We start from the raw sequence: 25,544 nt of genomic DNA, 5'->3' as shown, positions 1-25,544 counted from the left end.
TGGCTCCGCTCCGTACACGCGCGTGGCTCCGCACACCTCGTACACGCGCGTGGCTCCGCACACCTCGTACACGCGCGTGGCTCCGCTCCGCACACCTCGTACACGCGCGTGGCTCCGCTCCGCACACCTCGTACACGCGCGTGGCTCCGCACACCTCGTACACGCGCGTGGCTCCGCACACCTCGTACACGCGCGTGGCTCCGCTCCGCACACCTCGTACATGCGCGTGGCTCCGCACACCTCGTACACGCGCGTGGCTCCGCTCCGCACACCTCGTACACGCGCGTGGCTCCGCTCCGCACACCTCGTACACGCGCGTGGCTCCGCTCCGCACACCTCGTACACGCGCGTGGCTCCGCTCCGCACACCTCGTACACGCGCGTGGCTCCGCTCCGCACACCTCGTACACGCGCGTGGCTCCGCTCCGCACACCTCGTACACGCGCGTGGCTCCGCTCCGCACACCTCGTACACGCGCGTGGCTCCGCTCCGCACACCTCGTACACGCGCGTGGCTCCGCTCCGCACACCTCGTACACGCGCGTGGCTCCGCACACCTCGTACACGCGCGTGGCTCCGCTCACCTCGTACACGCGCGTGGCTCCGCTCACCTCGTACACGCGCGTGGCTCCGCTCACCTCGTACACGCGCGTGGCTCCGCACACCTCGTACACGCGCGTGGCTCCGCACACCTCGTACACGCGCGTGGCTCCGCACACCTCGTACACGCGCGTGGCTCCGCACACCTCGTACACGCGCGTGGCTCCGCACACCTCGTACACGCGCGTGGCTCCGCACACCTCGTACACGCGCGTGGCTCCGCACACCTCGTACACGCGCGTGGCTCCGCACACCTCGTACACGCGCGTGGCTCCGCACACCTCGTACACGCGCGTGGCTCCGCACACCTCGTACACGCGCGTGGCTCCGCACACCTCGTACACGCGCGTGGCTCCGCACACCTCGTACACGCGCGTGGCTCCGCACACCTCGTACACGCGCGTGGCTCCGCACACCTCGTACACGCGCGTGGCTCCGCTCCGCACACCTCGCACACGCGCGCGGCTCCGCTCCGCACACCTCGCACACGCGCGCGGCTCCGCTCCGCACACCTCGCACACGCGCGCGGCTCCGCTCCGCACACCTCGCACACGCGCGCGGCTCCGCTCCGTACACCTCGTACACGCGCGGCTCTGCTACATCCCCCCTGTAAACCCCTCCTGACCCCACACATAACCTTCCCCTCATCCAGCACCATGACAACCAGCACAGCAGAGTCCTGCATCCACTGAGGCCCCTGATCATGTGACCCCTGACTCCTCCCCTCCTGTGACCTCATCACAGGTCCTGTGCGCACAGAACAGCCATATATGTGGTGGCGGCTCTGCAGGTGGAGGTATGTGGAGATCCCCCATTACTATTAACCCCCTCAGTAATGCGGTCACATTCCAGGAGACAGAACCTGTTACTTTTCTCTGATGTAGATTTATAAGGTGCTGTTTTTTTTACTATGAGATTTACATTCTATACATTCTGGATACATATACTTCCACTTATTATCTTTTTTAGTAATAACTGATTAAGATTCCATAGTCCCATCTGCGATAATGTTGTGTGTGAATCAGATCTGAGATCAGTGCTTTATCACAAGAAGCTTCAATGATAAGTGAGTGGGCTATATTAATTCTGACTTGGATCGCTGGTATATTACTGGAGATTTCTTACATGGGATCTTTATGATGTTACATCGTCATCTTCTCCCCATTCAGGTCCCTACAATATCGGATCCTCTCAGTGGAGATCTTCTATATAAGAGAATTTTTCTGATTGACCCTACAAGGATGGGTAGGGACAGGGACAAGATGGCGGAGAGGATATTACACCTCACCCTAGAGATCCTCTTCCGGCTTACTGGAGAGGTGAGAGATTCTGATGACGTCACATTACATCATTCTTATCTATGGGAACAACAGATGGACAGAACTGGAGAGGTGAGGACTCTGGAAATGTCTGTAGTGAGATTTATTAATGTGTCTCTCCATAACCAGGATTACACAGTAGTGAAGAAGACCTCTAGTGAGCGCTGTCAGGACCCTGTGTCTGAGGGATGGGGAAGACCACTGAGCCCAATCACGGGGCCTCCACCTCACCCCCTGATACATGAGGACATCAATGACCAGAAGATCCTAGAACTCACCTACAAGATGATTGAGCTGCTGACTAGAGAGGTGACACTGCTGGGGCATTATTCAGTAAAGCTAAGAAGGAGTCGTGGGTATGACAATGTCATTGTATGTGTCAGGTTTCTATAAGGTGTCAGGATGTCACCGTCTATTTCTCCATGGAGGAGTGGGAGTATTTAGAAGAACACAAAGATCTGTACAAGGACTTCATGTTGGAGGTTCCCCAGCCCCTCACATCACCAGGTAATAGACAGAACTAAATACACAAGGCCTATATCTGTATATAAAGAATAATTCAGTCCCTGTATGCTTTTTCTCTAGTTCTATCCAGTAAGAGGACAAAATCAGAGGGATATCCCCATCCTCTTCTTCCACAAGACTGCAAACAAGAAAATCCCAATGTTCCTCAGGATCATCAGGTAGATGGAGATAAGTTGTCATGAAATGTGTAGAAGGCTGAGAAGGTCTTGTGTTCAATCTTGTGTTATTTACTGGTATTATACACTGAATGGCCAATTGATTGGGGACACCTGTATGTAATTTGGAAATGTCACAGGCGTTCATCAAGAATTGTTCTGAAGAACACGTCATGCACACTTCAGCTGAATACAATGTTGGTGCTACATGTAACATTTCCAAATGTACAATTCTTCGGCACTGATTTACTCTAACAGAAGACAACCAGTTTCAGTGTCATTGCTGTCTAAGGAAAAAAGAAAGAAATTATATACAGTATCTATATTGCTGAGCAGTGGAGAACATTGTCTAGTTAGATGAATCCACATCTCTGTTGTATCATACTGAGGGGAGGGTCAGGATTTGGCACAAGCAGCATGAATCCTTGAGCCCTTACTGTCAGATGTCAACATTTCTGACTTTTGGAAATGAAGTAATGGTTTGGGTAATGTTTTCTTGGCACATCCTGAGTCGTGGGCTCCACATGTAGTGCATTCTGTTTGTGCAGAAGAACTACGACAGTAGTCTAAAGGGAAGAAAGAGAGCTTTTGTTTTGGCGTGCCTATAATCTGGAGGGAACCGCAAAATGATAGTGATGACTGCTACTTTTGTACGTGCAATGTGGAGGAATTCAACCATAAAAATAAGATGGAAATTATATACCCGGACATCCCGTTATGATTCGTCATGTTTCTCACGGTCCAGGAATACCTGTCCCTTCACTTCTGAAAAAACTTAAAGATATACCTGATTCAGAACATGAAGAACAGGATTCTGAGAGACTTTCACACTAGGCCCAACGAGCTTTTTCACCACCAAAATCGTTCAGCAAATCAGCATAGGTTATCAACATATTTACAAATTGCTAAAAGTAAGTAATTCCTAACTAAAGATTCTCAATGCTGAAAACCAAAGTCGGAGGAGACAGCCTTACAAAATTGTTCGCAGTACCATCATGACCCTTACCCCCAAGGTCGGCCCCGAGATCTATCTTGGCAAAAATCCTAAACTACCGGAACCGCAATCGCCTACTTAGAAGGAGCAGAGACATGGTAGACTTAACTATTGATGGCAATCGGATATCTATATACCCAGACTATTCCATGGCAGTTCAAAAGCTCAGAATGAAATTCGGAGAGGTCAAGAGGAGACAACGGGGACTGGGTTTGGCGTACTCAATGCTATATCCGGCCGAATTAAGAGTGGTGGCTCTGGGAGGGCTACACTTTTTTCAGACCCCTGAGGAGGTGAAAATTTGGCTGGATCAGTATGGAAAACGTATCAGAGCTGATGGGGCCCGTTGAAGAAGGCTCTGGTCGTTCGAGGGTTAATTGTTATTAAGATTGTAAAATTTGAATGGTTATAGGATAATTGTCCTTTGGTACTGCGGGACGAAAATGTTTATAATGGTTGTGTTTGGCGGCGCAACAGGCATTTTATTCTGTCATCGGTGGGCGGGAGAGACGAAGTGGTGGAGAGTTAACTAGAAGAGTAGTAAAGTGTCCGAAATCTCAGACCCTAATAATTGCTAGGTTGTGGAAAGGCGTTCTCCTTTCTCGTATAGAGAGTGCGGTATAGGTATTAAAACAAAAGGTTGATAAAGTTCCTGTGGGGAAAGGGTTGGGGAAGTTCGAGGGGTAGTTTAAGTTGAGTTTTAAAATGGGGAATCGGGGGACGGTAGGTGTTAGAGAAGGGAGGGTACGGGGGGGGGGATGGAGACCAATGGGGGGAGAAGAAATACTGATATCACTGACTATGATGGGAGGAAGAGTTAAAATTTTGAGATGGAATGCTAGAGGCCTATCTAACAACACGAGACGAACAGCAATACTGCAATATATTATGCAACAGAGGCCCTCGGTGATATGCCTTCAGGAAACACACCTGGTTAGTGAAAAAATAGCTGTGCTACGGAATAGATGGGTGAGGAAGGCGTATCACTTGACATTCTCAGCCTACGCTAGAGGTGTGTCATTACTGGTACACTCAAGAACGCCGTTTGTAGGGGTAGAGTTGTTGATAGACAAAGATGGTCAATATGTATTTGTAGTGTGTAAGATTTTCAATAGACTATTATGCATTGTGTGTATATATCCCTCCACCATACCCAGTGTCGATGACCACTGGGATAAGGGAAGACATGCCTTGTTGAGGAATGAGGGGAATGAGACCGCGTTTGGTAACTATTTAAAGGAAATAGCCTTGACCGATCTATGGCGGGTACGAAATGTGGATAAGTACTGCTACTCCTGCTATTCGGCCACATATGGCTCTTTGTCCGGTATAGACGTAGCCCTGGGAAATGAATGGATGGATAATTTGGTACAGGAGGTGGAGTATTTACCAAGAGTGGTGTCGGACCACTGTCCGCTAGTGGTGCTACTACAAATTGAGGACCAGGGGAGTAAATCGGGGTTGGGATGGAAGATTCATCCTTTTTGGCTGCAACTCCTAGACATGGGGGAGATTGGTGATGAGGTTGCTGAATTTTTTAGGCTTAACGAGGGTAGTGCAGAGCAACACATTGTTTGGGACACTATGAAGGCATATTTAAGGGGGATTTTGTTCAGAGACATATCAAGGCATAAGACTACATCCAGAAACAAGGATATAGCGGTAATGGAAGAATTGAGGGCAGCGAAGGGAGCACTGAGTAACCAGAATTCACAGGACACGCAAAACCGCATGAAGGCTGCTCAGGAAGAGCTAAATAAACTACAAGGCACAAGGAAGAAAGGTTGAGGGCATTTCAAAACTAAGCTTTCTATGCAGAGGGTGAAAAAGTAGGACATCTGCTCTCAGTGGTGGCTTCTGCGCAGCAGGACTCGGCACATGTATATGCATTAAAACAAGAGAATGGCAGTGTAGTTACTCAGGGGGAGCAAATTTTGGAAGTCTTTAGGGGATTTTACAGAAAGTTATACTGCTCACAGTCGCAGCAGGTGGAAGGGGAGATTGATGCTTTCCTAGGGGAGGCTCACCTACCTAAGTTAAGCAACGAAGACATAGAACAGCTAGATGAACCGCTTTCAGCGAAGGAATTGGGAGAGGCTTCGGCATCCATGGCGGGGGACTGGGCACCCGGGGGCAGACGGCATCCCAGCTGAAGTATACAAAAACCTCAATGAGGAAATAATAACTAAATTGTTAGGGGTATTTGATGAAGCGTTGGAGAGGGGAGTGTTACCCGCATCTATGAGGGAGGCCATTATTGTGGTCATTCCCAAAGCTGAAAAAGATCCACATCTGCCAGTCATATAGACCAATATCACTTTTGACTGCAGATATCAAAATACTGGCCAAGGCTCTGGCGAACAGACTAATCCAGGTAATAGACAAGGTAGTCCACTCGGACCAATCTGGCTTCATGCCAAATAAATCCAATTTAAGGAGGCTGTACTTAAACATGCAAATTCCAGCTGAAAATGCGGGTAAGAAAGTGGTGGTCTTTCCAGATGCACATAAAGCCTTTGACAGTGTGGATTGGAACTACCTGTGGTCAGTGCTGAGTCGCTTTGGGTTCGGGCCAGTGTTTACCTCATGGGTAAAATTGCTGTACTCCTTTCCAACCGCCAGAATTAAAGTGAATAACAAACTGCCGGAAAGCTTCCCTCTGTTTAGAGGTACGAGACAGGGGTGTCCGTTGTCCCCGCTGCTATTTGCCCTAGCTGTGGAGCCATTAGCTGCCAAAATAAGAAGATCGCAGGAGGTAAAGGGGTTTGTATGTGGGAAAACAGAGGAGAAGATAGCTTTATATGCCGACAATATTCTACTATTTTTGGAAAATCCTGGGGAAGTCTTGAGAAATGTAGTGACCCTAATTGAGGGATTTGGACAGATATCGGGACTACTCATTAACTGGGATAAGTCGTGTGTTCTGCCGATAGATGGAAAGGGTGACTATACCAGGGAGGTGGAACTATTCACCAAATTAAAGGTGGTCCAACAATTTAAGTACTTAGGGATTCATATAGCTCTTCCATTGACGACATTTGAGGAGCTTAATATATGCTCTTTATTACAAAGACTGTGCACTAAAATCACAGCGTGGAATAAGTTACATTTATCGGTGGTGGGCAGAGTGAACCTCCTCAAAATGATTGTGATGCCGCAATTGTTATATGTGCTGCATAATTCCCCCATCTGGATCCCAATGAGCAGGTTCCGTAGGATACAATCACTATTTGGAGAATTAGTGTGGGGTAAGAAGAGTCCCAGACTTAAACAGGAAACACTGCAGAGACCAACAGAGGGAGTCCTAGCACTCCCTAATCCCTGGTTATACTTTCTTTCTGCACAAAGCCAACACCTCAAGGGCTGGAGGGAGACTATGGGAAAGGGACAGGTACCTGTGAGTTTGGAGCACTTAATTAAGATTTCGCCATTAAGTATGGGACTGGAGGCGGGAATCTTCAAGAAATGGGGATCGTATTACCATACCATAAATCTAATACATAAGATGTGGCAGAAAATCAAGCAGATTAGGGGGGTAACTCACTTCACTTAAAGTTTTCACCTATCTGAGATAACATCTATTTTCAGGAGTTCAGTAATATGAAGGGGTTTGGTGAGTGGAAAGAAATGGGTATTGGCCTGATCTATCAGTTGATTTACAGAGGGAAGCTTAAATCATATGAAATGTTGCAGGAAGAATTTCAATTCCCAAGGCTAAACCTCTTTCAATATAGACAGGTTCAGCACGCATTTCAGACCCAAAGCAGAAGAGGGCCTATTGGAATACAAATAGATCTGATGTTAGATGTTATACTTAAAAACAGAGGGCAATATCTGGAGTGCATAGAGACCTGCTGCACGCCTTTCTTGGAGGACACCCTATCAAAGCTAGAAGGAAGTGGGAGACAGACTTGGGAGAGATAAACGACGATAGGTGGGAGTCTATTCTAGAATATATACCCAAGTTATCCATGAGTGAGCCTGGGAGAATGTCACAGCTGTATGTGATCCACAGGGTATATAGAACCTCTGATATGTTATTTAAAGAAGGGTTGAAGTCTAACTCCGACTGCCCAAGGTGCTCGCAATCTCAGGCAGACATACTGCATATATTTTGGCATTGTCCTAGATTGTTCTCCTTTTTGGATCATAGTGTTGAACCGTATTGGAATGGTGTATAGGTGTATCGTCCCTAGGGACCCACTGACATGTATATTAGGGTACGTTGAGGAAATAAAAACAGACAATATGACCAAAATAGCAATTGCGAGATTATTGTTTATTGCCAGAAAATTTAGTGCAAAATATTGGATTAGAGAGGAGTCCCCATCCAGACGCGAATTCATTGCCCAAACGAACTATATAATTCAACTTGAAAAAAGTATTTACACCAAGAGGAATAAGCAGGAATACTTCCATAAATTATGGCAGCCATGGTTGGATAGTATTAATTAGAGTACACCTATATATACTACTGTAGAGTAAAACTCTTGGTAAACTGCATGGCGGAGTGGAGAGGGAAGAAGGAAAGAAGAAAAGGGGAAGAGAAGGGAAAGGGAGTAGGGGAAGGAAAGTGAGGGAGTAAAGTAGGGAAGGGGGGGGGTAAAATAAAAAAAAAAAGAGAGAAAGAAAGGTCTCCATGGGGGGGAAACTTACTGTAATATTGTAAAACGAGTATTGTCATGTAATATCTGTGCCAAGTTTTATGTTTAATAAAAATGTATCTGCTTTAAAAAAAGATTCCCAATAAAATATAACTTTTAATGATTACTTTTAATAGATGTATATAATAAAGAAAAAGTGCTCAATTAAACTCACAAATAATGTGATGGTCCTATTTATCTTAAGTGGAGATACATATATGATGGTAACTTGACCATACAGTAAATTGTGTAAGAAAGATGGAAACAGCCTGTAATAAATCTGGCTTCTCCTGCAGCCTCATTACCCTTGAAGACGCCAGTAATGGTGAAACATGTTGGGGAGGCAGCTGGTTCTTTGTTTTAATAAACAATGTTGTGCTGGTCCAACACCAAATAAGCAATAATATGTGGTCCATGGCCACATATAGCAAAGTTTGATTTAGAACAGTAACATTCATTAGTGTGAGATCTTCCTACAAGAATGACTATTAGTTAGGTAATCACGGAGTTAGATAGCAGCGGACCTGAATGCTAACTTTGATAATTCTTTGGTTTAATAACCCCTCATACTAATTATAAAGGCTAGCTGCTATTGTTATGTAACAATATACTCCGTTATATGTTGTTGAGAGCCTGAACAGAGTATATGCGAAGCATGCTAGCTATAAAACAGCTAGAGATTGTGTGGAATATAGAGAGACGGAGAGGTCAGTTTTATTACAGGCTGTTTCTATGTTCCCTACGAAATTTACTGTGTTGTCGAGTTACCATCATATATATATCTCCATACATAAATAGGACCATCACATTATTTGTGATTTTAATTAAGCTCTTTTTCCTTGTTATATATATATATATATATATATATATATATATATATATATATATATATATAATCTTTTAAAAGTACTCATTAAAAGTTATATTTTATTGGAAATCTTTAGTTAGGAATCATTTGCCTTTGACAATTTGTAAATAACAGCTTTTTCCAGGACGTCCTTCATGACAGCACCCTCGGGAGGACATCCTTCATATCTCTGATAGGGACAGGAAACACAGGAGAGTTTAAAAAGGCCCCCCTCCCACCCGCCCCCTACACCCATACCTTCAGTGTTTTTCCTGTCCCTATCGGAGACAGGACGCAGAACATCTTTCCTCCAGTGAGCAGGAGCTCCTGAAGCCGGACGCTGGAGGACCGGGATGGGGTCCTCGCACTCCTCCCCTTCGTTCTGCCGTGGTCCGGAGGCCGACACCCTGCCTGACAAGGGGTCCCTCAGCCTGGCCGGTTGAGCAGGTGGCTCCCGAGGTGGACCGTTTTCCCCCGCAAAGGGGACTCTGGGTCCATGTCGCTGCAGCCCTGCGCGCGATCCTATGTGCACAGGGGAGAAAGGAGTGAGCGGCATTTCCGGTTACAGGGGCAGTAGAATGCCTGCCTCTAGTAACCGGCGTGCATTCCACACTGGAGCGCACTTCCGGTTCCGGTCTACATTTGAAAAAAAGGGCGCCAACCTGTAATTAAAGGGGAACCGCCTAAATTTTGACAAAGCAGATGGAAGACAGGTGAGGCAGGCTATTTAACTGTGGGGCTGCATCTGAGGTATCACTGTGTCTGGACACCAGTCATGGAAGGATTAACCGCTGGTCGTCCTGATATGCCAGCAGAAACCCCGGTACATGTGAGTTAATGGGAGTTTCTTGGTCTAAGTTTACCTGTTACCATCTGTAGGTTATTACTATGTGATCCCTTGTTGTTGTAGGACAAGGAGGGCTCTAAAAAATCCACAACATCATCAACCCCTAAGAAAAAGGGGTGCGCCATCTGTAACCTGAAGCTACCGGACACATATGGGAAGCAATTATGCACCGACTGTATTGCCCGAGTAGTCAGGGATGAACATTCCTCCTTTATATCGGACATAAGATCCATAATAAGAGAGGAGGTCCAAACTTCAGTCGCAAATATAATCCCCACACAAACTTCCCAACATGGACCTAAGCAAAAGAGACCCCGGTGGGAGATAGATTCTAGCTCAGAGGAGGAGGAAGAATGATCAGTTTACTCTGATCCTGATCAGGATGAAAGGGAGGGATCTATTTCAATTCCCCCAGAAGAAAGGAAGAAATATCTTTTTGCTTGGGAAAACACTGAACCACTTTTATCAGCAGTAAGGAACACTATGAAAGTGGAAGACACCCTCCAGCTCTCCTCAGTACAAGATGAAATGTTCGGAGGGTTGAGAACCCGTATGAACAGAGTATTCCCTGTCAATAATCACATTAAAGCCATGATTTTAGAGGAATGGGAGGAGGTAGAGAAACAATTAGTAATTCTCAGAAGTTTCAGATCCCGTTTGCCTTTTGAGCCAGAGGAAATCAAGCTGTGGGAGGAGATCCCAAAAATTGATATTCCAATAGCTAGAGTATCAAAAAAGACATCGATCCCCTTTGAGGACTCGTCATGCTTAAAGGACCCTATGGACAGGAAGGCAGACAACCTCTTTAAAAAACTTGGGAAACTGCATCTGCAGTAATTAAAACAAACATCGCAGCAACCTCGGTAGCAAGATCCATGATCATTTGGTTGGAACAGTTGGAAGACCATCTGAGGAACAAAACTTCCAGAGAGGAGATTAGAGACTCCATCCCTCTGCTAAGAAAGGCAATAGAGTTTATGGCCGACGCCTCAGCCGAATCAATTAGGTTTGCTGCAAGAAATGACGCATTATCTATGGCATTTAGTATGGCTAAAAACCTGGTCTGTCGATAACCAGTCCAAAAACAAATTGTGCTCCATCCCCTTTTCTGTCCTCCGAGTGTTCAGTCCAGTTTTAGATGATATGCTAGAAAAGGCCTCGGATGAAAAGAAGGTATTTCCAGAGGAAAAACCCAGGAAAATAACATCCTTTCGGAGACCACGTCCCCAACAGAGATCAGAATACACTGGAAAGGGAAAATCGGGTAGATGGAGCTACCAAAAAGGGGGTAAAAGCAGAAATACCTTTTCTAGTACGGGAAATAGCTCGCATAGACAATGACGCAATGAGAGTAGGAGGGAGACTCCAACTTTTTCTGGGAGCATGGTCGAGGGTATCCAGCAATCCATGGATGCTCCAGTTAATTGCAGATGGGTACAAGATAGAGATGGTAAAGGTTCCCCAAGAGAGACTCCATCTAACTACTACTCAGTCTCCACTAGTCCAGCAGAGATTACAGACAGATGTTGGGAAGCTGTTACTTGCAGGCGTAGTAATACCGGTGCCAGTGGTCGAACAGTTTTCGGGGTACTATTCAAACCTGTTCTCGATAAAAAAGCCAGGAGGCGATTACCGCACAATTATAAACCTAAAGTCATTAAACAAATCAGTGGTGTACAAAAAATTCAAAATCGAATCCATCAGATCCACGATTCCCCTGATCAGAGAGAACATGGTAATGTGCACGTTAGACCTCAAAGAGGCTTACTATCATGTACCCATTCACCCTCACAGCCAGACATATCTAAGATTTGCATTGAAAGACGGGCTGAACATACAGCATTATCAGTTCAGCTGCCTCCCGTTTGGTCTCTCCTCTGCCCCACGCATTTTCACCAAACTTGTAGCCGAGGTTATGGCGTTTCCTAGAGAACAAGGAATTCTAATTGTCCAATACCTGTACGATTTCCTACTAATCGCAGACTCTCCTTAGCAATTAAGAGCCAGTTTATCCTCAACCACCTTAGTTCTGAAGAATCTAGGTTGGATTATAAACTGGGAGAAATCAGATTTGTTACCGGGAAGAAGAAAGATCTTTCTAGGGATTCTTCTGGACTCAGAACGACAGATGTCTTTCCTTCCAGAACAAAAACGAACAGATCTCAGAGACAGAATCATCGCTTTCGGAAAGAAATCGAAGGTGACAATCAGAGGGTGCATGAAGATCCTGGGTCTGATGACAGCCTCCATACCTGCGGTTCGGTGGAGCCCATTTCATTCAAGGCCCCTTCAACATCAGATCCTAGGATCCTGGAACAGGAAGATGGAGAGTCTGGACACTAAGATAACCTTGTCAGGAACAGCAAAGAAATCTCTGAAGTGGTGGACTTCAAGAACCAACCTGGAAAAGGGAGTTATGTGGAAGTTGATCCCCTTCATCACCCTTACCACCAACGCAAGCGGCAAAGGCTGGGGAACACATGTGAAAGATCAATACCTACAAGGTACCGACACGCACAATACCTTCCTGGATCATCGAACCTAAAAGAGCTCCCAGCGGTCTGGGAAACCTTGAAAACATGTCAGACGGATCTGAAACATCAACATGTCAGAGTCCTGTCAGACAATATGACAACCGTGGCCTTCCTCAAACATCAGGGGGGCCAAGACACCACCAACTGCAAGTCTTATCGAACAAGATTTTTCAGTGGGCAGAAAAAACAGTACTTTCAATAACAACGATTCATCTGAAAGGTTCTCAGAACTCGGTGGCCGACTTCCTCAGTCGAAAAACCTTACAACAAACAGAATGGGAGCTGAATTGGGAGGAGTTCCGTCACATAGAACTCAGATGGGGTTCCCCTCAAGTCGATCTATTTGCCACCCGGAAAAACGCAAAAACAGAAAAAATGTTTTCCCTCAACCCAAGAGACAGACCAGCCAGAGTAGATGCTCTGTCCCAGAAGTGGGACATGGACCTGGTTACGCATTTCCTCCTCTACCCTTAATTCCACTAGTGTTAAGAAGGATACAGTAAGATCGCACCAGTGTAATAATAATCTTACCTTTCTGGCCCAAGAGCAGCTGGTTTCCTTTACTGAAGAGGATGGCCCTGGAGGATCCAATTATTCTACCAGAAAGACAGGATCTACTCTTCCAAGGACCGTTATACCAGCCTGGATCCTGAAAGGAAAATCCTAAGGTCCAAACGACTCTCAGACAATTAAATCTGGAATCTCAACAATGAAAAATAGTAAAAAACCTGTAACATCAGCAATCTACACAAAAATATGGAAGAAGTTTTGTACACTATACGGGGAATCTGCAATGGAAGATTCGAGTCCTAACATCCCAGAGGTATTAGAATTTCTGCAGGCTGGTTTTGACAAAGGTCTAAGACCTAGCACTCTAAAGGTGCAGATTGCAGCTTTAAGTACTTTCATGGATTTCCCCCTAGCACGTCATCCTTGGATCGAGAGGTTCATGAAAGCCACAATGAGAATGAGACCGACAGTAAAAACTCATATCTCCCCTTGGGATTTGAATGTAGTCTTAAGTAATCTGTGCAAATATCCTTACGAACCCCTCGGAGAGGCAAGTGAAAAAATTCTCTCCTTCAAAACTATTTTTCTAGTGGCTATAACCACAGCAAGACGCATTGGGGAGATACAAGCATTCTCAATAAAAGATCCCTACCTAAAGATTCTGGACGACTGTATCATCCTCAGACTTGATCCAGCATTCTTGCCAAAAGTGGTAACACCTTTTCACATGAATCAAGAAATAGTTTTACCCTCGTTCTGTCAGGACTATAGAAATGAGCAAGAACTCGCCTTACATTCCCTAGATGTCAGAAGGGTAGTTCTTCAGTATTTAGAAACAACAAAAAACTGGCGAATTGACTCTAACCTGTTTGTACAGTTCGCAGGTAAAAACAAAGGGAAAAAGGCTTCAAAAATTACTCTGGCAAGGTGGGTCACATCTGTGATACATCTAGCCTATTCTTCAGAGGGGAAAACCCCTCCAGGTAATATCAGAGCCCATTCTTCCCGAGCAATGGCCACATCATGGGTAGAACGAGCAGGTGCATCTATGGACCAAATATGTAGGGCTGCAACATGGACAAGTTTAAACACCTTTTGTAGACACTATAAGCTGGACATTCTGTCTAACCAGAAAATGGCTTTCGGAAGGAAGGTTCTCCAAGCTATAATCCCTCCCTGAATATATACTCTGGTAATCTCCTGAGGGTGCTTTCAGGAGGGACGTCCTGGAAAGTAGGCATTAGACCTACCGGTAATAGGGTTTCCAGGAGTCCCTCATGACAGCACCTATATTCCATCCCCTTATATTCCATTCTGCTGTGTGATGTTAACATAGATAGAGGGAAGCTAAATAAAATAGCGTTGCATCCATCCTGGTGTGGTACTTGGAAAATCACTGAAGGTATCGGTGGAGGGGGGCCTTTTTAAACTCTTCTGTGTTTCCTGTCCCTATTAGAGATATGAAGGACGTCCTCCCGAGGGTGCTGTCATGAGGAACTGCTGGAAACCCTATTACCGGTAGGTATAATGCCTACTTTTCACAGCTCAAATTAAATGATTTAGTCAGGGACTTGGAACATCCTAAATATTCTGCAAAACTTTTAGGCTCTAGCCTAAAAGAAAAGAACCTGCTAGCTCCTGGTACCTATTTTTCATGGTACAGAAGCAGAGAAAAGGAATTCCTTCCATACTTTTCTCAAAATGGTGCTCTATTGTATTGCAGTGTTGTTGTCACGTACACTGTGTGCAGAATTATTAGGCAAGTTGTATTTTAGAGGATTATTTTTATTATTGATCAACAACTATGTTCTCAATCAACCCAAAAGACTCATAAATATTCAAGCTTAATATTTTTGGAAGTTGGAGTGGTTTTTTTTTTTAGATTTGGCTATCTTAGGAGGATATCTGTTTGTGCAGGTAACTATTACTGTGCCGAATTATTAGGCAACTTAATAAAAACCAAATATAATCCCATCTCACTTGTTTATTTTCACCAGGTAAACCAATATCAGTGCACAAAATTTAGAAATAAACATTTCTGACATGCAAAAACAAAAACCCAAAAAATTAGTGATCAATATAGCCACCTTTCTTTATGATGACACTCAACAGCCTTCCATCCATAGATTCTGTCAGTTGCTTGATCTGTTTTCTATCAACATTGCGTGCAGCAGCCACCACAGCCTCCCAGACACTGTTCCGAGAGGTGTACTGTTTTCCCTCCCTGTAGATCTCACATTTTATGATGGACCACAGGTTCTCTATGGGGTTCAGATCAGGTGAACAAGGGGGCCATGTCATTATTTTTTCTTCTTTTAGACCTTTACTGGCCAGCCATGCTGTGGAGTAGTTGGATGCATGTGATGGAGCATTGTCCTGCATGAAAATCATGTTTTTCTTGAACGATACCGACTTCTTCCTGTACCACTGCTTGAAGATGTTGTCTTCCAGAAACTGGCAGTAGGTCTGTGAGTTGAGCTTCACTCCATCCTCAACCCGAAAAGGTCCCACAAGTTCATCTTTGATGATACCAGCCCATATCAGTACCCCACCTCCACCTTGCTGGCGTCTGAGTCGGAGTGGAGCTCTCTGCCCTTTACTGATCCAGCCTCTGGCCCATCAAGAGTCACTCTCATTTCGTCAGTCCATAAAACCTTTGAAAAATCAGTCTTAAGATATTTCTTGGCCCATTCTTGACGTTTTATCTTATGTTTCTTGTTCAAAGGTGGTCGTTTTTCAGCCTTCCTTACCTTGGCCATGTCCCTGAGTATTGCACACCTTGTGCTTTTTGATACTCCAGTAACTTTGCAGCTCTGAAATATGGCAAAACTGGTGGCGAATGGCATCTTGGCAGCTTCACGCTTGATTTTATTCAATTCATGGGCAGTTATTTTGCGCCTTTTTTGGCCAACACTGTTGGCTATTTCCAGGAAACGCTTGATTGTTCGGTGATCACGCTTCAAAAGTTTGGAAATTTCAAGACTGCTGCATCCCTCTGCAAGACATCTTACAATTTTGGACTTTTCAGAGCCCGTCAAATCTCTCTTCTGACCCATTTTGCCAAAGGAAAGGAAGTTGCCTAATAATTAAGCACACCTTATATAGGGTGTTGATGTCATTAGTCAACACCCCTCCTCATTACAGAGATGCACATCACCAGATTTACTTAATTGGTAGTTGGCTCTCAAGCCTATGCAGCTTGGAGTAGGACAGCATGTATAAAAAAGTATCATGTGATCAAAATACTCATTTGCATAATAATTCTGCACACAGTGTAGTAATAAGGGACTGTGGGCACCTACCCAATCCCTTGAACTAGGGGTGCCCTAGGCTATCCCTGTCCCCCAGATTACCCCAGATGGTGACGATGTCGGGGTCTCGTACCCAGGGCTGTGGAGTCGGTAAGCCAAATCTCCGACTCCTCAATTTCCATGTCACCGACTCCGACTCCCTCATACATGGCTCATGTTTAAGTGATAAATTTACTGTAGCACAGATTCATCTCAGCTAAAAGTCTAGACCCTTAGATTAGGAATAGGACAGACATTTATAGGACATTTCATAACTTTCCCAAATTCTTATGAAAAAAATATTCCCCACAAACTGCATTGAACTACTGCACCCAATTTATTATATATTTTAGGAGTCGGAGTCTGTCCATTTTTATACCGGCTCCAACTCCACCGAAATGGACATCGACTCCATGACTCTGACTCCACAGCCCTGCTCATACCTTGCTATGCTCCTATCTTACCCTTATCTGTTCCCTCCCCACCCAGGGAGGTGTTAGGCCAGGTGCATAGGCAAACACTAACCAGACAGACGGGTAAACAGAGATAAAAGAAAAACTACAATCATGCAAATACACTCACAAAACAACAGAGTAGGAAACTGGGGAGGAATAGGAAGGAAGAAACTAAATGAGAGAGAATAAAAATAAACATGCAAACTAGCTCCACATGGTAATCTCCTGAAAAACTCTCCAACCACCCACTCCAAACACTGAACTCTCTCCTTCAACTCCAAACCAGGTAGTGGTAAATATCACTGGCAAAGTCAGAAGCAGGGAGAAGGTTTCTTATACCTGCTGAGAGTAACTAACTCATAACAGCTGATGTAACCCAAGACCGAGAACTCGAGTAGACCAAGTTTAACCCTTGCAGTACCAGACAAAGAAAGCCAGTACTGCTAATAGGACAGTGAAGCCGTTATAACTACCGCAGGTGTTTGTGTCGCCAGACACTGCGATCGTCTGACCCCATTCTGTTGCTGTATCTCCGTGACAGTTGTTCCTTGGCTGATGTAAAAATTTAACATTGAGTACAATGTGAGCGAGTGGAGACTCTTTATTGATTCTTCTAAAAAAAAAGTCTGAAAGCTGTGCTACTGCACAATAGCAGCAAGTATGCTTCAGTGCCTGTAGTGCAGTCTGTGCACTTGAAGGAAAGCTATGAAAATTTAGACTTTATTCTCAAGAAACTTAACTATGAGGATCAAGGATGGTCAATATGTTGTCAATAAGTTCTCTCTTTGCTCATTGGGCAGAAAAGACGATACACTACCATGCTTTTTGTGTGAGTAGGACAGCCAGAATAGGACTCATCACTGGAGCCAAAAAAGTTGGCCAAGGTGAACATCTTTGCAACCTGGACTCAAGAACATAGTTGCAAAAAGTTTAGTTGATCCCACTAAAGTTCTCCTGCCACTACTCCACATTAAGCTTGGACTGATGAAACAGTTTGTGAAAACCCTACTAAAAGAAGGAGAGACTTTTAAGTATCTGTGTACCAAGTTTCAGGGACTGTCTGAAGCAAAACTGAAGGAAGATACTTTTGTGGGTTCAGATATTCGGAAACTCATGAAGGACGACATGTTCAAAACAAAAAATGAAAGCTGTTGAAAAAAGGGCTTAGCATTATTTTAAAGAAGTGGTGAAGAAATTTCAACAGTGGTGAAGAAATAACAACAAAGATCTAAAATTTACAGTGCGGAAAGTATTCAGACTCCTTTTAAATTTTTTACTCTGTTTCATTGCTGCCATTTTGTAAATTCTAAAAAGTTCTTTTTTTTCTCATTAAAGTACACTCTGCACCCCATCTTGACTGAAAAAAACAGAAATGTAGAAATGTTTGCAAATTTATTTCCATACATGATGGTTAAAAATGGAAGTGTTTTTTAAAATCAGAAAACATAAGAATCAGTCATTGGATTTGAAAAAAATTTCATAAACCCAAACTTTGCATACCTGTGCGTAATTACGGAAGTTGAATTGTCTATGAAATGGTCTTTGATCATAATTATTGTTAGAATCAAAAATTCAATTATAGCCCTTCCTCCCTCAACAGGAAGTTGTCAACAGCTGAACTACTTCCTTAGGCTATGCTGCTCAGATGTGAACGGTGTGCAGAGTAAGGCTATGTGCCCACGATGCAGAAATGCTCAGGATTTTTTCCTGAGCGTTTCTGCATCTCCCTGGCAGAAAAAACGCATGCGGATTGTACATGCGGATTGTACATGTGGATTGTACATGCGTTTTCCTGCCAGGGACATGCGGAAATGAAGCGTTCTTCACATGCATTTCCGGATGCGGGTTGACAAGCGCTTTCCAAGCGATTTTAGCATCACTTGGAAAGTGCTTGACAACTTGGTCACACTATATAAATCCATGCAACCGGCATGGATTTATATACTGTAACCTTGTAGAATGTTAAAAAATCAAAAATCTATACTTACCTTCTGATGGCCCCCGCAGTCTTGCTTTGCTCCGTCCTCCCTTGCCGGCAGCTCGCGCTGCACTACACTGAAGGACCTGCCGTCACATGACTATGATGTCAGCGCAGGTCCTTCAGTCCATCGCGATCTGCCGGCAAGTGAAGACAAGGAGAGCGGGGGCCATCAGAAGGTAAATATAATATTTATTTTTTATTTTATTTTATTCTTTTTTTTTTTTTTTACAGGTTCTATGGTACCTGGGTCTGGAGGAGAGTCTCCTCTCCTCCAGACCCGGGTACCATCCGCACATTGAAACGCTTGGATTTCGCATGTACAGATGCAGTGATGCGGAATCCATGCGTTCCAATGTAAGTCATTGGCGGCGAAATAATTGGTAGTGCTGCGATTTTTTCCGCAATGATAATCCGCAGCAGAAATTTCCGCAGCATTTGCAAAGCGCATGCGGATTATCATTAGGGAACACGGCCTTAGAGGACTCTTTGTTTAGCGAGCCGCACTGATTATATATTGATCTGGAGAGACCCCGTTAAAGGCATAGTATGTCAGGGCTGTTTAAAACACCCAGGTGCTGCCTCCTGTTACTGCCTCCTGTGGTGCTTGAACTTTTAGAATTTTCCATATTTCTGCATAAATTTGATCTAAAACTGCATCAGATTTTCACAAAAGTCCTAAAAGTAAAAAATCAAATAAAAAAATAAGGAAAAAATATTATGCTTTGTCTTTTTTTTAATGAAGATGATCACATATTTAAATTATCCAATATTACATGGTTGTGAGAGTGGCAAAGGTAAATGAACCTTATCTGATATGACCCCCTAAATATTTCTGGTCATTGTTGATTAGTTCTGCACATCGGCTTGGAGGAATTTTATTCCGTTCCTCCCTACTCCCAGTATGTTAATGTCTGCAGTGTTGACGTCACATCGACAGCACTGCAGTCAATCAGTGAGGTGAGGTTGTTAACTAGCTTCTACACTATTGACGTGATTTTAGGACTGTAGACAGATATCGGGAGTAGCTGAGGAGATTCAGTGCTGGACCCTGGAAGGGTGAGTAGAGCAGTTGATTTTTATTTTTTTTATTAAAACAAACTGCAGCCATGGAACTGGGTTTTCTGAAATGGTAAAAACCCCTTTACAATGCAGGTGTGAACAAAGCCTTAGAAAGAAGCTGTCACTGGAACCGGTGTTTTTTTATATTCCCTGCTAAGTAAAGTTCATTATTGGCCTGACATCCTACTGCTTTATTATTCTTTCACAATTGTATGACAGATTATATACATGAACAACTTTAGCAAAAAGAAAATCTGCTAAAAGGTTTAAAAAAAATCATGCTTTTATTTTTAGGCAAAATTGCCGAGTCCTACCATAGCATTGTGGAGAAACAAGTTCATCACTTCTTTGTGCCTATATACCCTTAGACAGAAGATCAGTGCTCTATGGCACAAGGCTCAGCAAGAAGCGATCCTGTTGGCATGGGCCAATATTCCCACTGAATAATTTCATCACCAAATGGAATCAATGACACAACAAATTGCTGTGGTTCTGAAGACCAACAGAGATCAAATGTGTTACTAAATGGGCGTCTCTAATAATGTGGCCATTCAGTGTATGTTTTATACCTGGTGGAGATGACAGGATAAAGCTGATCATAGACATTAGATGTTGTCTGGATCTTCTCACAATGTGGCCATTTAGTGTATGTTTTATACTTGGTGGAGATGACAGGATAAAGCTGATCATAGACATTAGATGTTGTCTGGATCTTCTCACAATGTGGCCATTCAGTGTATGTTTTATATTTGGTGGAGATGACAGGATAAAGCTGATCATAGACATTAGATGTTGTCTGGATCTTCTCACAATGTGGCCATTCAGTGTATGTTTTATACTTGGTGGAGATGACAGGATAAAGCTGATCATAGACATTAGATGTTGTCTGGATCTTCTCACAATGTGGCCATTCAGTGTATGTTTTATACTTGGTGGAGATGACAGGATAAAGCTGATCATAGACAATAGATGTTGTCTGGATCTTCTCACAATGTGGCCATTCAGTGTATGTTTTATACTTGGTGGAGATGACAGGATAAAGCTGATTATAGACATTAGATGTCTGGATCTTCTCACAATGTGGTCATTCAGTCTATGTTTTATACTTGGTGGAGATGACAGGATAAAGCTGATCATAGACATTAGATGTTGTCTGGATCTTCTCACAATGTGGCCATTCAGTGTATGTTTTATACTTGGTGGAGATGACAGGATAAAGCTGATCATAGACATTAGATGTTGTCTGGATCTTCTCACAATGTGGCCATTCAGTATATGTTTTATATCTGGTGGAGATGACAGGATAAAGCTGATCATAGACATTAGATGTTGTCTGGATCTTCTCACAATGTGGCCATTCAGTGTATGTTTTATACTTGGTGGAGATGACAGGATAAAGCTGATCATAGACATTAGATGTTGTCTGAATCTTTTAAATCATATAAGACCTTAAAAGTAAACTTTTATTAATTATTGCCTAAAAGGTCAGAAAATCTTGACCCACAAAATGCAGAGCACACAAACTACAAAAACGAAAAAACACACACAGAAAAAATGTTCTAAAAACAATTTGGTTGCTATATGTCTAGGGACAGTCTAGATTATCAGATATATTTATATATATATATAGCAACCAGAATGTTTTTAGGACATTTTTTCTGTGTGTGTGTTTTTTATTTTTTTGTGGTTTGTGTGCTCTGGATTTTGTGGGTCAAGATTTTCTGACCTTTTAGGCAATAATTAATAAAAGTTAACTTTTAAGGTCTTGTATGATTTAAACATTTGATGTGACCTTAGAAACATTCTACATATTCTAAAAACAAGTAAACAAACAGCGACCTTCATATTATAATTTGGTTACTGGGCAACCGATCAATACCCTGTGCCCGCAACCCACATGCCTACTCTAAAGTGTAATAAAGAACCAGGAGAAACAGAGAGTAGATGTGGCATGAAACAGATTTTTTATTATTAATACAAATATAAAATTCAAGGTATGTGATCAAGGAATAATAACAGACAAAAAGTGCAGTGTGCTGGGAGAAACGACTGCTGCACCCTACCATTCACCCCCCAGAAAATTGCCACATCGCAACATCATGTGTCATATTTAATAGAGGCCCTGAATATAGTCAAAAAACTATGCTTGGCCTAACATTAGGTCCATTGATTGAAAGGGCAAATCACTCTAAGTAATTCTTACCGCTAGAGTAAGAAAGCCAGCGTTAGCAGTGGCGAAACATGCATCGGGGCGCCTATTTGCAGAGACTCCTTCTACTGCGGCTCTCCACGCTACCTCCCATTATACCTAGTGGTAAGCATTACTTACAGTGATTTGGCCTTTGAAACAATAGACCTAATGTTTGGCCAAGCATACTTTTTTGACTTTAGTCGGGGCCTCTATTTAGTATGACACATGATGTTGCGATGTGGCAATTTTCTGGGGGGTGAATGGTATGGTGCAGCAGTAGCTTCTCCCAGCACACTGCACTTTTTGTCTGTTATTATTCCTTGATCACATACCTTGAATTTTATATTTGTATTAATAATAAAAAATCTGTTTCATGCCATATCTACTCTCTGTTTCTCCTAGTTCTATATATTTTAAAAAAAGCTGTCTAAATCTTCTCAAAATTTTCTGGTTATGGAGACTGCTGGTTACAATTAGAAGCCGATAGGTCGGATTTATTCAGGAAACATGCAGCTATGTAATAACTACTGCTGTCATGTTAATTAATTATCTTTCTACTTCTTTGATTTCATTTAATACTTCTTCTCCATCTATCTGTGTCTTCTAAAAAAAAAATTTTAGGGTTATACTTCAGAGACCTATGTGAAGGTTGATGAGCAGTGTAAAGAGGAGATTCCTACAGATAACCGCACATGTGAGTAGTGGCCACTTAATGCAGAGAAGTCACAGATTCTTCTCATCCGTTTTCTGGTAAAATTTATGTGAAATTGTTTAGAGTATGTTACACAGACTTTTTATACTTTATTTGTTAATGCATTGTTGTTGGCAAAGTATCAATGAACGAAATTGAAAAGGTGCAATTCAGATTGAAAAGAGGGGCCAATCTCCATACATTTCGTTCTGGCTGTACAGACGAGATTGCTGCAGTCAATCACTGGCCATAATACAGCTGCATTAAGTTACTGGCTGAAGCATTCAAATGTTGGTATGGAGGAGGAAGCACAGAGACTAGCTGGGTACCTGGGTAGCATTGTGAGAGGAGCATCAGGAAATGAATAAGGTGAGTATGCTGTGGTTATTTTAACACATGCTGGATCTTAGTTTGTGAACCCATGAGATACAGAGGCATGTAAAAGTTTGGGCACCCCTGGTCAAAGTTACTGTTATTGTGAACAGTTAAGCAAATTGAAGATGAAATGATCTCTAAAAGGCCTAAAGTTAAAGATTGTAGTATGGGCGTCTCTGCCTCCTGACAGGCAGAGATGCAGTCCCTCTTACCGCCGCACTCCCGGCATCTGACGGTTTTCCTGTTGCCGGCGTGCGCAGCTTCCCGGGCACTGTGCTTAGGGCGCGCGCGCTCCCTCCCTCTTAAAGGGGCCGCGCGCCGTCCTAAGGAGTCCCCGGCCAATGGCCGGAGGACCTCTCATATAAAAGGCACCTCCTCCAAAATGGAGGTGCCCGTGCAAGGTTGTAGCTTTGTGTCCTAAACTCTGCTTCAGCCCCAGGTCCCGCTGCTAGCTTGACTACCAGTCCAGTCTGCCAGCCTGACTACCAGTCCAGTCTGCCAGCCTGACTACCAGTCCAGTCCGCCATCCTGACTACCAGTCCAGTCCGCCATCCTGACTACCAGTCCAGTCCGCCATCCTGACTACCAGTCCAGTCCGCCAGCCTGACTACCAGTCCAGTCCGCCAGCCTGACTACCAGTCCAGTCCGCCGGCCTGACTACCAGTCCAGTCCGCCGGCCTGACTACCAGTCCTGTCCGCCGGCCTGATTACCAGTCCTGCCCGCCAGCCTGACTACCTGTCTCCGCCTGCCAAGTGTACTTTCCAGCCCGACGGTCTGCCTGCGATCCTAATCTGCCAGTCTGTTTATGGGCCTGGCTTGCCTGCCTACCCGGAGAACGTACCAGTTACCTGCCGTGCCTATCAGTCAGCCTACCTGGAGGCTCCTGTCAGTTACCTGCCGTGCCTACCCGGAGGCTCCTGCCAGTTACCCATGGGAGTCACCTGCTCTCATACAAGGACAGGCCCAGAGTAGCACCTGGTCCCTCTGCTCGGTCCTTCCCTGGTTCACGGAGTCGATTGAGCCGCCGTGCGACCTTGGTCAGTCCGAGTTGATACCTAGTTATGCCCCCCTCTGGTCACTCCTTGCACCGCAGCACAGAGGTTCCACTACCCGGATCCGTAACAGTTTGCACGGGCCATGGAACCCGGTGGCCCCCAGGCTCCTTTGCTTGCTGACCTGTCCAGGAGGTTTCTCGTCATAGATCCCAACAGGAAACCATCCTGACCTACCTGCGGTCTGTCAACTCTCGCCTAGACACGTTGTCTGTCCCACCTGTGCCTGCCTCGAGTCGAGCGACACTCGCTCCGGCGGCGCCGCTGCCTACCAATACCACGGCATCCAGCCTAGGACCACTGCTTTCTGCGCCTTCTCGTTTTGGAGGTGACTCCATCTTATGTCGGGGTTTTCTGAACCAGTGCACGCTGCACTTTGAACTTCTGGCACATCAGTTTCCCTCCGACCGGGCCAAGGTGGCGTTCATCATGTCTCACCTCACCGGGGAAGCATTGGCATGGCTAAACCCTCTATGGGAGAGCGGGGATTCCCTGGTGTCCGATCTTCCGGCTTTCCTCACTACTTCGATGAGCTCGGACGAAGGATTTCTACTGCATCCTCATTGCTCCGTCTCCGCCAAAGGAGTCTCACCGTGGGTCAGTATGCCATACAGTTCCGTACCCTCGCTTCTGAGCTTGCCTGGGACAACGAGGCCCTGGTGTCCACCTTCTGGGAGGGTCTTTCCGGTCGGATTAAGGACGAGTTAGCCGGCCGGGACATTCCTACCACCCTGGATGACCTGGTGTCACTAGCTACCCGGATTGACATCTGTTTCCTAGAACGTGCTAAGGAGACTACCCGGGAGAGAAGATTTCCTCGTCTTGCTCCTGTTTTCCAGAAACCTGCTTCCCAACCAGCAACTCCCCGGACACGCTCGCCCGAACCTATGCAGATCGACCAGACCAAGATGGTCAAATCTCGCCAAGAAACACGCCGAGCCGAGGGGAGCTGTTTCTACTGTGGTAGTAAGGAGCACCTGATCCATTCCTTCCCCATGAAGCCGGGAAACTCCAGTGTCTAGGACCGCTCGAGGAAGTCGTCCTAGACAAGAGTAAATCCTCTCCGTTCTTGACTTTATCCGTCTCTATCTCCTGTGGAGAGAACAGCTTCTTTGAAACCACACATCTGGATTCCGGAGCCGCTGGGAATCTCATTTCCCAGTCCCTTGTAGAGAAGTATCAGATTCCTACCAAACCTCTGGCTGAACCATTGGCAGTCGCTTCCATGGATGGAAGACTCCTTCCGGTGACCATCTTGCTCGTCACAGAGCCCGTAACCCTGCAGGTGGGAATGCTGCACTCAGAGAGTATCTCCTTCCATGTGCTTTCCGGACTCTCTTACTCCCTTTTGCTAGGTCTACCCTGGCTACAGAGACATGAACCCATTCAGAATTGGCAATCCGTTGAGGTGCTCCATTGGGGGCAGGATTGCCACGAGACCTGCCTGGTCCCAGTCTGCCCGGTTCGACCTCCATCT

At 44.7% G+C, this 25,544-nt stretch overlaps 1 pseudogene; it reads left to right on the top strand.

Moving 5' to 3' along the window:
• The window catches only part of LOC141271445 (uncharacterized), a 129,121-nt pseudogene that overhangs the window by 38,131 nt on the left and 65,446 nt on the right, over positions 1-25,544 (top strand).

This window comes from Phyllobates terribilis, unplaced genomic scaffold (assembly GCF_046119375.1).
Source record: "Phyllobates terribilis strain yellow unplaced genomic scaffold, ASM4611937v1 Scaffold_5__5_contigs__length_657084704, whole genome shotgun sequence".
Taxonomy (NCBI): Eukaryota; Metazoa; Chordata; class Amphibia; order Anura; family Dendrobatidae; genus Phyllobates; species Phyllobates terribilis.
This window is presented reverse-complemented; position numbering and strand designations above follow the sequence as displayed.